This window comes from Peromyscus leucopus, chromosome 6 (genome assembly GCF_004664715.2).
Source record: "Peromyscus leucopus breed LL Stock chromosome 6, UCI_PerLeu_2.1, whole genome shotgun sequence".
NCBI classification, from domain to species: domain Eukaryota; kingdom Metazoa; phylum Chordata; class Mammalia; order Rodentia; family Cricetidae; genus Peromyscus; species Peromyscus leucopus.
In genome coordinates, this window is record NC_051068.1 from 99,833,366 (window position 1) to 99,848,853 (window position 15,488).

A 15,488-nucleotide genomic window follows, 5' to 3' on the forward strand; every position below is an offset into this window, starting at 1 on the left:
CTTTCAAGGGCTTATCACCGGGAGCTAAAAAGACCAGGCAGAGGGGCTGTAATGACATAGACCATAAATTAGGGCTTAAGGGTTTTCAAAGGACAGTACATTCAATGGCTGGCATTGAGTGCAGTCAGGGAAGCTGTCCAAGGGATGAGAGTTGCTGGATCTCCCCTGAAAGAAAACGTAGCATAGTCTAAAGCTAAAGGAGCCAAAACCATGGTTCACTGATGGATTTCAAAACTACTGCTAAGACTAATAGAGAAAACAGACAGACCATCTCCCATCAAATGTATGGCTTTCAAGTGAGACCACAACCAAATTAAAGGATATTTTTGTTTAGATTGAAACTGAGACTCACTGTGTTCAGTCAAATCTGACAGAAAGAATTCTAAGGTAGAACAATGCATTTATGTGAATAGTTCTTGAGTAAAGGAGGTCAAGTAGTCCTGTGCTTAGAGCATCACGCAGACACTTGGAAGGAGAACTCCAAGGTTAGTGAACTGCTATGGTGAGGACTGTAAGACTAGAAGTCAGCAAGGCACAAGGGAAAACTCATCAGCTTCCCACAACAGGAACAGAGACAGAGAACAGTGAGAATTAAGAGAGGCCAACATAGGAAAAATTATCTAAATTAAAGAAACAGGGAAGTTGTCTTTCAGGACAGAGAGGCAGAGAGAATAGTTAGCATGCCATCACCCTGTGGTGTTCCCCCAGTGTCAAGAAATAGATCTACAAATGGTGCAAAGACTGCAACATGGACCAAGCTTCTGCACACTGTGAAAGGACAGGTCGAACTGGACATCGCACAGGGGTCGGGATTAGACTGTTCTGGTCAAGGGCTAACAGGAACAAGGGCAATACCAACTAATGTGATTTCAACCTATGCCTGGAAACAGATGAAGGCAGAGCTGGAGGCACCTTCAGCAGCAGCAGGCTGTGAGCTATTAGAGTGTCAAGTGGCAATGTCCTTTGGTAAGGCCAGAGAGCAAGACTGAACAAGAATTATGTTGAAGGTTAAGTAGTGACTTTGATACATCACTGGAGATTTGGGACCAAAAGCAGCAGTGAGTCTCGTGAGATCCCACAGGTTAAAAAGAAGCAGGATTTCCCACGGAAGTTTAGCATAACAACTGTGCAGCACAGACACAGCATCTCTTTACTCATCCTGTTTAGTTTTATATGTCAGCAGAGTGCTCAGGTTAAGATAGCATACAGCTGAGCGGAAGGCCAATGGATTCCTTAACTTTTAAAAGACTCAGCTGTGTCAGGCAGTGTAGCTGGAAGTTTTCCTGTGCCCCGCCTAGCCTGCAGCAGCTTATAAAATAATTACTCGGAGACTTATATAGTGGTTACAAAGTGTTTGGCCTATGGCTCAGGCTTCTGACTACCTAGCCCTTACATCTTAAATTAACCCATTTGTATTTATCTATGTACCACCATGTGTCTCATGGCTTTACCTGTGCTGCATTACATCTTCCTTCCAGAGGCAGCTCTCAGCATCTCCCCTGACTCTGCCTTTCTTCTCCTTGCTTGGATTCCCTCCCTGGCTCTATTCTGCCTTGCCATAGGCCATAGCAGCTTCTTTATTAACCAATGGTAGCAACACATATTCACAGCATACAGAAAAACCATCCCACAGCAAGGCAGTGGTTAATAGAGTGCTTGCCTAGCCCATATGAAACCATGGATCCTACCCTCAACACCACACAAACTGGACCTGGTGGCATACAGCTATAATCCCAGTAGTCAGGAGGTAGAAGTGGGTAGATACAAAATTCAAGGTCATCCTTGACTACACAGTTTGACTACAGTTAGTTTGAGGCCATCCTGGCCTACGAGACCTTGTTTCAAAACTGACTTTTTTTTAACCAGGCATGATGACAATTGCCTGTAACCTCAGCATTCAAGAAGGTGAAGCTAGAGGATGAGGAGTTTAAGGCCAGCTTAGACTACACAGAGACCCTGTCTCAGACAAACAAACAAAAAACAGCTCACAATATCCAACACTCACAATCTTACAGTGATCTTACACTTGCTGTGCCTTGCTTTCTGGAAACATGCTCTCTCCTCTCTCTAATGCCTAATGACCACTGCAGCCTGAGCTAGAGACCTGGAAGGCAGCCTGCTCTAATTTGGCTGACTTGATGGTTTGTGCCAAAAAAAAATTGTTAAGTTCTGCTCTCCAGGTGGCAAGGCTGTTTTATAACAAATTGCTGGCTAATTAGGGCATAAACTTTCTTTCTTCATTTCTCCTTGACCTTGCCCATTCCCTCCGCACAGCTTCCCTGCTCCAGCCACTGACTTTCAATTCTTCTACGGTCTCATTTGCCTTTTACCCTGCTTCTAACTTCCAGGGATTCCCCTTATTTCCAGCTTCCTGCAGCTGCTGGGTCTGATGCTTCTTGCTTGGTTTTTACATTTATGTTTCCTTAATTCTAAAGTGAGAACTTAAGCCAGAAAGATGACTCAGTGGGTAAAGGCGATTGCTGCCAAGTCTGACGATCTGTGTTCAACCCCAGAACCCATATTAAGATGGAAGAAGAGAACCAATTTCACAAAGTTGTCCTCTGAGCTCCACAGGCATGCTATGGTACACGTCTGCCTTTCCCAGACCCTCACACACAATAGTGAAATAAAAATGTAATAAAATGCCAGCTTATTATCTCTTACTGTCTATAATTTTCTTACTTTTAGTTACATCACTGTTCTTCCTATAATATAAATAGATAATCTTGTAAGTTATTTCTAATCATTTTCTTTATGTGATATAAAATCCTATCTGAGATCTAGATAATAAATTTAAGTGTACCACTAGACAACTTACTAGTGACCTATTAAAATGGTTTTATATACTTGTTTTTACCATATGGTAGAAAGTTGGAATTTTTTCTTTTTTCTTTTCTTTTCTTTTTCTTTCTTTCTTTCTTTCTTTTTTTTATGTCTTTCATTGTTAGGGTTACTTGCTTGTTTTTGTTTGTTTGTTTTTGAGACCAGGTTCACAATGTAGCCCAGGTTGGCCTAGAAACTATGTAACTAAGGCTGGCCTTAAACTGTCAGCAATTCTCCTGCCTCAGTTTCACAAGTCCTGGCATTCCAGACATACACCACTATGCTTAGCATAGTTTTTCAGTTTTTAACGGATTGTGAGTTTGTATGATATACACAATTGATTAGGTAGTAGAAAACAAGTCTATTGTGCATTTAAAGAAATTTCCAATACGCCAATTACTTTTTGTTTGTTTTTTAGGACAGAGTTTCTTGTGTAACAGCCCTAACTGTCCTAGAACTAGCCCTGTAGACTAGGCTAATCTCCAACTCATAGAGATCTGCCTGCCTCTGCTTCCCAAGTGCTGGGATTAAAGACATGTACCACCACCACCACCACCACCCAGCTTGCAAATTACTTTTTAAAAGTCAATATTCTCATAATGTTTATAATCATTTAAAAAATAATACATCCAATATAAACAAAGCAAATCAACACAATTTTGGGGGTTTTTGAAATTTTTCACACAGGAGACCTACACACATTATAGGCAAAGCAAGTTTCAAGACTTCTATCCCCTAGTCAAGGCGGTAGTGATCTGTTCCTAAGATGTCGCTATCACTCTCCCACCTTTTCAACACTCAGGGGAAAAACATCTGAAGATAAATATAAATTATACACTGAGGTCATTGGTTTTCTTGATGGATGCTCAAACCATGCCAGGAACCATGAGAACAGACTCATAGTAGTCTGTGTAGGACATTGCTAGAATTCCCAAGTGGCTCCAGCAATAGGAGTTATGTGACAAGAACAGACAAGAGAGCAAATATTGTCCATGAAGGCAGAGAGAAACATCCCTGGTTCTTTTCACATTGGCCATGCCACGGAAGTGGAGTCTCAGGAACCAGACAACTTTGGGTTCACTCTGGAGGCTACCATCATCAAGTGTACTTAGGAAGAACACTTAGATACTAAGATAACTTATGGTATCTCCAGGGAGACCATAACAAGGAGTGAACAATATGAGCATGTGCCCTTGCCAGTTTTTCATGAGTCCACTGTCTTCTTACTCTCCATTGTGAGTTTCTTTGCTTAGCTTTCCCTGTGATTCTAGATGTCAGACCAAGACTCAGCAGAGTCTTACCCTCTGTGGGGCCCTCTGTGGGATTATCATTGCTTTTCATGGGTTCAAGCTTATGATTTCTAATCATATTTGTCATGATCTTTCCCTCAAGTACCACACTTCAATTACTTGTTGCTTTTTTGGGGAAACCTCAAACATAAGCATCAAACTGAGAATCTTCTTCTCTGTGCCTGCTTCTCCTTGATCATTAGTGATGTCTGTTCCTAGTGCCGCCAGCCACCAGATCATCAGAGCTGATATCTGGGAGTCCTCTTTGACTCTTGTGTTTTCTAGTCTCCCTCTCACTCTTGTGTTCAGTGATATAATTAGAAAATTTTACCTCTGCCCCTTTCCCTCCACACCTACTCCTCTATCACGGTTCACTCCCATTGCATGTCTCTAAGAAAATCTGCCTCAAGACTTTTTCATTTTCCGAAGTCTCTAAAGTGAAGAAAAATACATCTGGTCATGCCATTCCATGTCTTTTGAAGTCCCATCTTTGGCTACGCAACAAAAAGTCCAAGTGCACCAACATGAGACACGTTAAGCTTACTCCTGTCCCCGGCCTCACTTCTCACCTGTCCTGTTCATTTTCCCCTATAATCTAACAATGGAGCACTTACACAGAGCACACTCTGGCAAACCCTAGTCTAAGTTGACACTGACTGACTTACTTAGCTCTCACAGAAACCCTCTTGCGTGGGCGCTATAATACTCTCCATTTTTATAGATGAGGAAGCTGAGGCACAGAAGCTTGGTTATCTGTCCAAAGTCACAAATGTAACCCAAGACACCAAGTCCATGTTCTACCTGGTATACCCTTCTTTGCTTGGTGTGATCTCTTCTTTCTTCCTGGGGCAAAGATCATACTCAGCCCTCTGCCAACAATGCTTCCTTCATGATGTGCCTTGAACCGTAGTCATTGTAGCTTGAGCTGTTACCTACCCTCTTTCCTTCTCAGAAGCCTTCCCTGTGAGCAGTAACAAGCTCTGTATGCTTCCATTGCCGTGGTTATAATGCGACACATCGATCACCCATTGGTGTGTTTGCCATCCTCCATAGACTCCTGGAAGTCAAGAGTAGGTCTTTCTCCTTCTGATGGTTTACATTTGAGCAGATATGAAAATACCCAGCCCTTGGAATGGATTCTAAAAACGACCTAGGAGAAGAGCCCATGGATGTATAGAGGATAACGGATACCGTTCCTAATAATAGAATCATAGTAACTGAACTTCAAGGGCTCACGATGAGTGCACCAGCCCCTGCAGTTAACATAAGAAGACTGCAGGAGGCATGGGTATGTGCTCCTAAGGCATCTCAGTAAAGGCAGAAAGGAACTGAAAACACAACTACATACAGTTAAATTGAAACCAAGCACCTTTAAAAGAATCAGGTATTAATCGTTCAGAATAAGCCGTACGTTGTTTCATCAAAATATTTATACTTCAACTGCATCTTTAGTCTCTTTTGTGGTTCTTTATAGAGAAAGTCTTAAGGTGTAAAATATACACCTGAACAATAGTCCAGAAAAGCAGTCTTCCTCCCACAGATGACAGCTGAATGGAGACCTTTGGTTTGGGAGCACTTGCTTGACAAGGTCGTCGGAAACAATCCAATAGGAAATGTCGGGAAGTGAGCTTTAGTGGTGTGGCCCCGCCCAGGAAAGCTCAATACACTCATAGGTGCTAGGAAAATGGCTTATCTTCCCTCAGTGACCTCTATGTCCCCCACCTCGGGCATTTCTAAAGTTGTGTCTTTCTGAGAACTATCACTCCCATCCTCTTTGTCACTGCCAAGCTTTGATGGTCTCTACGATGATCAATAGGCAATAAGATTACAGTTATATCTAGAAATCTGATGACCAGAGTGCCCAGCCCATGACTGTCGCTAATGAGCATTTCAGCCAAGGCACTTGACTTTTCTGGTCCTCAGTTTCCTGAGATAAAATAAGATAATTGTAAAAAGTTTTGCACCCTGAGAAGCCTCCCCACCCGATGCAGCAAGCCAAATCAGACCGAATCAGACCGAATTTTAAAAAGCCCCGGTTAAATGAGCAAAGCACTCCTGGATGATTTTCCAGCCCCCGCCCCCAGAAAGGAGTTGGGAAGAGAGGCCAAAAAAACACGTCTGTTTTCTGGTGTGCAGTTTAAATGCCCTGTGGGAGTGGTCTTGAACATCTCTGGGGGAGGAGCTGTGTTTGGGGGGACTTTCTGAGGGACAGGGTCTGGGCAGAGAGGTGGGGCTTCCACTAGAACATTCCAGAATCTTTGGGTATATGGGATGCCAGGGTGCCAGGGGCTAAGGTAGAGCTTCCGTCAGAACAAATTGAATCCCAAGATTTCAAACTACATCCAGCTCTGAATATGCATGCTCCCAAAAGAAACCAGTATGAGTCAAATATTACAACCACATGTGTACATACTTGTGCACAATGCATACACACACACACACACACACACACACACACACACACACACACACGATGTATTCACATGTGCACTGATTCTGCAATAAGACGAATACCATTCCCTTTATCACACACATTGGATGGGTGACGTGCGTTCCCCTAGAATTTGAGAGGTGCTACACTTGTTCAGCTTCAGCAACAAAACTTGTATGTGTGAGGGGCTCTACAGATGCACAAGAAATTTAACAGTCATTCACGAAAAAAAAATCTTAAAATCAAAGTTAAAATCTGCTTCTCAAAAGAGCCAGGTGACACAGTAATGTGTATAATGGTTCGGATTTTCCCTAACGGTCAGAGTCGGTACTCGTTGGCAAGACACCACAGACTGAGCTTAGAGTGAGGTGGATAAGCTGGCAGGTGGGAAGGAGAGGGATTTCTGCGAAGTGAAAACCGGGAGGTGGCTGGAGGCACTGTGGAATGCACTGTCGTCGCCCCCCTCCAGCTGGCTGAGCCCCAAATGGCACCACCTGCTGTTTTGTGTGTGCTCCCATAACAATTGGCACCTGCATGTGGGGAATGTGACTAGAGTAGACACAGAAGCCCATCCTCATGACAAGAGTAGTATTCCTTGGGGACCCACAGAGATGATGGGGTCTAGGAGGAAAGGGCCTTTCCCACTAGTAGACTCCAGGGAAAATATACTTAGAGTACAACAAATTCTCAAAAATTGTGGAAGCACACTCTCTCTCCAAGGGATATACATCTTTCACATCTATGAGCAATTCATCAATTAAAATAGACCATACCACTGAAATCTTCAAAACTGACATTCAATCAGAGGAAAACTTTGTACCTATGGCTAAAGAAAACTGCCATTCGTTTTTTACAGAAAAATCAAACACAGGTCTTATGTTTTAATTCATTCCCAAATAAAAAGGCAATACTATGAAGTCAGCTGAATGATGAGTTTTCCATGACATCTAAGCCATCAGATGCAATAAAATAATAGAGCATTTTCCCATTGCAATCTAAATAAAATATATTGAGTCAAAATGATCAAGCATGTCTATAACCCGCCACACTTGGAACTGAAGGCTACAGAATGGATCCGAAGGCACCCTGGGTTGTATAAACAAAGCAAAACTTCCATACAGTCTAATAAAATTATCCTAGCATTGGCTTGCAGTTTCACTTCTATATTCATATGAAAATTCAGTTATATTAGTAAAAATATATTGGGTCAGGCAAAAGGCAAATGCAAGACTCACTATATGTTTTCTGAGAATCTCTCATCTTAATAGTGACTGTTATCAACTTTTTTGGCTGCAGGCATGAGACATTTACTCAGTTATAACCAAATGCTTTCATTCCAGACATACTGCAAAACTGATGGTCTCTTTGTTACTGTTTGGTAACATCCAAGCACAAATATTAGATTCCAAGGAGATAAGAGAAACAGAACCATGAACCACACACACTTTCCTCTGTTGCCTAAATTGGTTTTAGTGCAGTAATTCCTCCAGGTCATTTTAGGGTCAACAGATATAATTATAAGAGTAAGCTAGGGTAAATAATCAAATTTGTAGAGAGAAAAGGCAAAATACTCATCCAATTATTAAATGTCATAGCCATTCAGCCTTGTAATTATTATTGGACAAAAAACAAATGAGGGTTTACTGGACAACTGCTGTTGAACAGATGTGTGGGGGTCATTCTCACACTCAATGAACAACCAATGTATCAAGATAGTCAGCCATAACAGCTTCAGTATTAATCATTCTTGTGATGTAACTGTTTCTATCAAAAATCTCCCAATTGCCTGGCATATGCAAGACCCTCTGCTCAATCACAAACTAACTCTCTCTCTCTCTCTCTCTCTCTCTCTCTCTCTCTCTCTCTCTCTCTCTCTCACACACACACACACACACACACACACACACACACATACACACACACACACACACACACACACACACACACAAACTTCTGAAATGCATCCTCAACTGGTCCTTCTTCAATTTACAAAGTATATAATATAAACTTAAACATGGTTCTATGTGTTATAGAAAGTACTTTCTGAAAGTATACTGCAAAAGAAAAGTAGCCATACTGCAATATACAAAGCTGGACAATCAGAAAAGACACAGAACATATGAAGGGCTGAGAATGCAGCTCAGCTGGCAAAATGCTTATCCAGCACACTCAAAGTCCTGGCTTCAGTCCTCACAACCACAAAAACCTAAAATGGTAGTACACAGTTGGCATCTCAGCACTGGAGATGTGGAGGATTGGTTGTACTACATAGTGAGCCTAAGGCCATCCAGGGCTATAGTGATACCTTGTCCCATAAAACAGAAATGAACAAAAAGATCATAAAGTTATGACTTGGAAGAAACTATAAAGGGGAGGAAGTTCGCTATTCTGTGTGAGATGGCCCATGATTCAGTACTTCCTAATCTGATCAAGGTATTCTGTGAAACCACATACAACCTGTCAGGAAATGTCCTCAAAAGTCAAGTGTGGAAACCATTTAAGGTCACAAAGGCCTCTGACCCCATTCAGAAAAGTTCAGAAGACTGGTTCTTCTGTACGCCAGTACACAGAATGGATGAATACCCCACGTAATAAGCCAGTCAGTCCCACGGATTTCTTAACAACTGGTAAGGGGTTCCTGGTGTGTAATGAAATTACAGAGCACATGATGGATTGGTGACCTTTTGAATTAGGACAAGCAACATGAACTCATTAACAAATTCACCATTATACTAGCCAGGCTGCGTTAAGAGTGTCAGGCATTTGTCAAAGACAGTCAAAGTACAGATAGAAATACCAAAGTATAAAGCTTCATTCTCCAGTGCTCCATTTCAGAGAGTGGGAACTCACATCTGACTTTAATACTCTGAAAACTTCATGGTTGCAGTCAACCAGTACATAAAAAATATTGTCCCAATTGGATTTATACCTCTGCTTTGAATAGTATTTGAAGAGGGGTTTTTTAAATTAGTTTTTTTTAATTCACTGGTCAACCAGAGAAAACATATGTCTTATTTACTTTCCTACTGCTGTGATATAAACCAAGTGCTTTATAAAAGCAAGGGTTTATTTAGGCTTATGTTTCCAGCTGGGAAAATGGGGCAGCAGGCCAGCATGGTGCCTGGAGCTGAAAGCTCAGAACCAAGAGCTCACACCTCAAACAGCCAACAGGAAGCAGAGAGAGCACACTGAAAACAGTGCGTGACTTTTGAAACTTCAAAGCCCACACAATGGCATTCCTCCAGCATGGTCACTCCTCCTAAATCTATTGCCACAGTATTACCAACTGGGGACCAATTATTCAGATGCCCGAGACTATCAGGGACATCTAGCTCATTCAAACCTTCATAACATATTAACCAGATGAGTTTCCAATGTAAAGAAAACTCCTTCTGTCACACTTTATTTTATTTCAGTTGTATGACACATTGCCGTGTTCACGTGTTCACAGGGTGGGAGAGACCAGAGTAGTCATCTTGACCGGGAGTTACACCACAGTTCATCTTTAGTGCCTTTGTGGGTTCAATCAGCGAAGAGTTTTTAACTCCATCTCCACACCAGTCTCCTCACTTTCCGTAGGAGGTTAAAGACCATGAGTGATGGTGCATGTATGCATGTATCCTAGAACCAAGGAGGCTGAATAAAGCAGGAGGGTTGCAGTTTGAAACTTGTCTGGGTGCACACACACACACACACACATGTGGAGGTCAGAGAACAACTTCTGGAAGTCCGTTCTCTCCTACCATGTGGATTCTAAGTGTCAAATTCAAGTCATCATGCTTGGCAACAAGCTCCTTCACCTGCTGAGCCATCTTGCTGAGCCAAGACTGATAGGCTATTTATATAATCATTTTTAGTCAACTTTTCTATACATATGACAATATATGGTAGACTATGATGGACAGAAAGATATTAATTAAATTTACTATACTTCATTGCAGTAAGAAACACATAGACCAAATTCATATGTATATCTCATCTTCAGCATCTCGCTGATTTGAGAGAACGTACAATACTTACTATGTAGACATATATATATAGTTTAAGGGCATCCTCAGCTAGAAAGAAAGTTTCAGGAGAGTCTGGGCTAGATGGGACCCTGTGTCAAAAACAATCAGCAACAAAAATAGAATTGATAAATGTTTGATGAGACAAACATCTGGACATTGTACAATATGCACAGGTATCAAAACATCACATGGTCTGCGTCACTAATATATATATATCATTTTTGCTTCATGTGTCCATTAAAATTAATTTAATAAAAATAATTGTAACATTGCCTTCTAAACAGGCTCAAACTGCCACATGGAAATACTTATCAAAAATGAGCAAAAGATGAACATTAGGGTAAATGGTTATACTATTGCCCACAGCACTTGTCAAAGCATTCCAAGACGATGCACAAATTATTTTTGATTTCTTCAGACTCTTAATACCAACACAGACCCTACCACTTGGCTCTGGGTCTGTATTTTGACTTCTAAATTATCTTCCTTTTTTCTCTTTCTCTTTAATCGTAAATATTTTCTCAAGAGGGAGTAGATATGTGTTCTTGTTTGGAGAAGCAAAGTAAAAAGTAAAAAGGGGCCAGAGGTACAATGACTGGACACGAGTCCCTCTGCCTTCCATCGAAGGTAAACAAGGAAGAATGCAAAAGCTGGAGGCCACATCAAGGACTACAGAAGAGGGAAGAGCCATGCATTTCTCATTCAAAGATCAGCAAATCCAACGAGAGACTCAGGAAGAACTCAATCATAGGCCACAAAGCCGCATTGTTACCAATAATGTTTAAATAATACATTATGATAGCACATGCAAATGATATACAAAGTTTTATATGAGTGTTCCAGATAATTGCCACCCTGGATTACCACGTCCCTTTTGCTAAGCAGCAGGCTACTTGGGGGAAAAATTTCTAAAAGCATCAATACTAGCCTGGTTAATTTGAACATTTATTAGCTGGAATTTACTACTAATTGCATCAGTAGTTTAAAAATATAAACATATACAACAAAAAAAATCATGAATAAAATGAGTGACAAATATTTTAGCAGCGGAACACAGAGCAAGTTTCCCAAACAAACTGGATTCTGAATTGGAAGCCCGAGCTGACCCAGAACTCAGAGCACACAGATAACCATGTGGGAGTGCACCCACTTGTGTTACAGTTCACCCACCCAATTTTCATTTCTCTATATTGTAACATCTCTTTCCACAGCTTCCTAACTCCTAAAGTGACCTAGGAATTATGTGGCTAAAAAGTGTCTGAATGTCCAAGTTCTTCTAACTCAAGTATTTGTCAAACTGCAGGGTTCAATACTATGGCTCTTCCACTGGGGTTACCATTCTAACCAACTCTCACTGACCTCTGATTCTGCAGAGTTCTATAGAGTTTGTTCCTGACAACGCACAACTCTATGCTTATTTATACTATCAGCCATAATACTTGTGACATTACATGTGCATGACACTATACTATTTCTCTGGATTATTCATTACTTTATTCTTGGATAGTAATGTCCACTCGGATTGTAAATTCCACAAAGGTATCTAGTCATTGACTTTTAGTCCATTGGTCCATTGCATCTAACAGTGAGATTCACCCAGCAAATCAATGTCAAATGGCTGCATCGAGGGAGCTTTCTTACACCTGAGGAGCAAACGCCTACATTAAACTGATTAGAACAGACTGATTCTTGGAGGCTGAGGCTCATTAAGCAAATGTTAGAAATCAAGGTCTTTGTTTTAATGACTACAAACACAAATTAATATGTAGAAGACAATAATTGTGTGTGAGTTCAAAGAAAAACAGGAATTAAAACAAAAAAACAAACAAAAACAGGTTTGGAGGTCTGGGCTTGACAGCACAGGCCTGTTAATCCAGTGCTTGTGAGGCAAAGATAGGCAGATTTCTGTGGTTTCAAGGCCAGCCTAGTCTATGTAGCAAATTCAATCCAGTCAAAGTTATATAGTGAGACACTATTTAAAAAATAAACACACACACACACACACACACACACACACACACACACACACACACATCTGGACTGTAGATTACTGGTAAACAACTTGTCTCATATACATAAGAGCCTGAGTTTGAACCCCAGTACTAAAACAAAAGAATAGAAAATTGGCTCTAATAATTAATATTTCACCCTCAGATGTGTATGCCTGTGTGTGTGTGTGTGTGTGTGTGTGTGTGTGTGTGTGTGTGTGTGTGATAGAGTCTCACTATATTATGTAGTCCTCAATTGCCTAAAACCTGATATACAGACCAGTCTGGCCTCTAATTTACAGCAATCTCCTGGCCTCTGCCTCCTAAGTGCTGCTGTTACAGGCATGCACCACCACACCCAGCCCTAGATTACAGCATATATTGAGTGGATCATATTTTACCATCTCACTCTGGTTTTAAAAGACTGACCTTCCTTTAAGGGACAGGAAGTACTAGTGAAATTCAGATAAAAGGAATCATTTATAATATTGACTTGTCTCAATTACACAGAAGAATGTTTTCTATCAAAATACCTCATCTTGTTGCAATGTCAACTTTGTCTTATCAAGTAAAAGAAAACTGAAGTGGAAACTTCATTTGCTGTCATGAATTCTGCCAGTGTCCACTGAGACAAAAATAAGCAGTGGCTTTGTCTTTGTTACCAACAGCAATTAGAAAAGAACAGCAGCAGAAAGGCAAACAAGCTAGAAGCATTTTCATAATTTCCCATGCTCCGAATCATGACAAGACAAAGAAAGGCAGATTGAAGATGTGAAGCCTCTGTCTAAGTGCAGTCACATGTCACTGTAGGAAGTTTACAGAGAGGGAAAGAGACCTCCAACACTTCAGCAGAGAGTGGATGAGAAGGAACCAGTAATAGAACAAACACTAAGAGTGAGAGAGTTCCTCAAAAGAACATTAGACCTAAAATCATGAAAGTAGTGTTACTCTTATAAGTTAGCTTAACTGGGTGTGCCTAATGCACGCAAAGGTACCCACTTATCTATTTGTGCTGTTCCACCTGTTTTACCTAGACACTCCAGGTCAAGTACATTGTCTGTCTAGACCAATTTCTAGGAACATCTACATACGGGGACTTATCACAAGGTATTGAGTCCAAAGAGTGCTGCTTGGGGGAACATTCTAGATAGCAAAGAAGGATGTCTGCTTTACATATTATTCCCATACATTGGAAAGAGCATCTTATAAAGTGCGGTCATTGAAGATAAGAAATGACACGAGAGGAAAGAATGAGGATATCTCAGAGGAGGATCAAAGAAGCTTCTCAAGAGACATGGAAAGCCAGTGTGGCAGCACTCATCTGTAACGCTAGTGTTTGGGAGGTTACGGCAAGATAACTGAGAGTTCAAAACCAGCCTGGGCTACAGAGCAAAACCAGAGAGAGAGAGAGAGAGAGAGAGAGAGAGAGAGAGAGAGAGAGAGAGAGAGAGAGAGAGAGAGAGGAGAGAGGGAAAGAAGGAGAGAAGGAGAGGAGGGGAGAGAGAGAAAGAGAACAGCAGTTCAGCTCAATCTGATTTCCTTGGGAGAAACTGCTCCACATATGCCACTAGTGGAGCAGGAAGAAGACTAATGAGAGCAAATGTAAAGCAATCCTAAGATTCAGACATAGGATGAAGAAAGAAAATGCTTTCTGTCGCTTTGCGTCGCTCACTGCTCTGCATCTAGATGAAAGAACAAAGGTTAACTGTGAGAGCCACAGAATAGCAATGTATCAACTCTAACCAGAGATTCAGCTTTCCTTTCTGAATGTTAGACGATTGATTTTATTTTGTTCTGATTGTCTTGACACAGTTGACCTTCATTGCTATGGTAGCCAAGGCTGGCCTTGAACTATGAATCCTCACGTTTCTATTACAGACACATACCGCCATGCCCAGTTAAGATAAAGCATAGTCCCTGTTAACCACTGCTAAAGTAATGACTAAACTTGAGTGAGAGAAGAGACTGGAGCTTGTTAAAAATCCCTCAATGTTGCTCTGGTAATAGCAGGTTTGAAGTGGGTCCAAAGAACTTAATTTTTCTAGGACTTCCCACGCAGTCCTGGTAGTTGTGGTAAGCAAAAAATACTTTGAAACCTATTACTCTCATCAGGATATTATAGGATAAATTATTATCAAAATATCAAATCACCATTGCAAAGTATCATAAAGACGAATAGATAAAAGAAGAAAGGTACTGAAAATCTACAGAAGACAAGTTAGAAAGAATTTTTCCATCCAATAAAAATTCCATCACCCCTGACAGATGGTCATTTTAAATACCTTCAGTGACAGAGAATTGCTGTCTTCAGGCAACATAGATCATTTTGTCTTATAAATTGATGTTCTAATGAAAGGTCAAATTATAAGTTATTTGAAAAACAAGAAATGGGATATTACTCAGGACACATTATGCATGAAAACCTCTCTATTTGACTGAACTGGGAAGACACCAGCTTTAATTTAGAACCAATCTGAGCACAAGAGCATGTGAATCTTCCAACGTTAGATTCACTATCAGATCCAGCCAGCCATGCTCTGTGTGGCTGCTATTAAAATAAGATCTTCAGTGTGTTGCTTACTCAGATTTCTATGTTGCAACACTTCAGTCACACATCTGGTGACACACATCTGTCATCTCTCTAGTTAGGCAGTAGCAAGTATACAGAAATAAAAATGCCAAGGTCTGGCTGGTGGCCCGAGTTCCATCCCAAAATCCACACAATGGAAAGAGAGAACTGACTCCCACAATGTCCTCTGACCTCCACATGTGCCCTGTGGCAAGTGTACCTCTATCCCAACACAGAAAATAAACAAATGTTAAAAATTATTTAAAACACAAACATAATGAAAAAAGTCACAATATTCATGACTATTCCAACAACCTGTATCAAAGCATCTTAAATGAATATACAGTATCCTACAAAGCTATTTTATCCCACTACCCT

General features: G+C 40.9%; 1 protein-coding gene across 19 annotated transcripts in view; it reads right to left on the bottom strand.

Moving 5' to 3' along the window:
* Window positions 1–15,488, bottom strand: part of Ank2 (ankyrin 2) — a 596,100-nt gene that overhangs the window by 298,579 nt on the left and 282,033 nt on the right. The window lies entirely within an intron of this gene.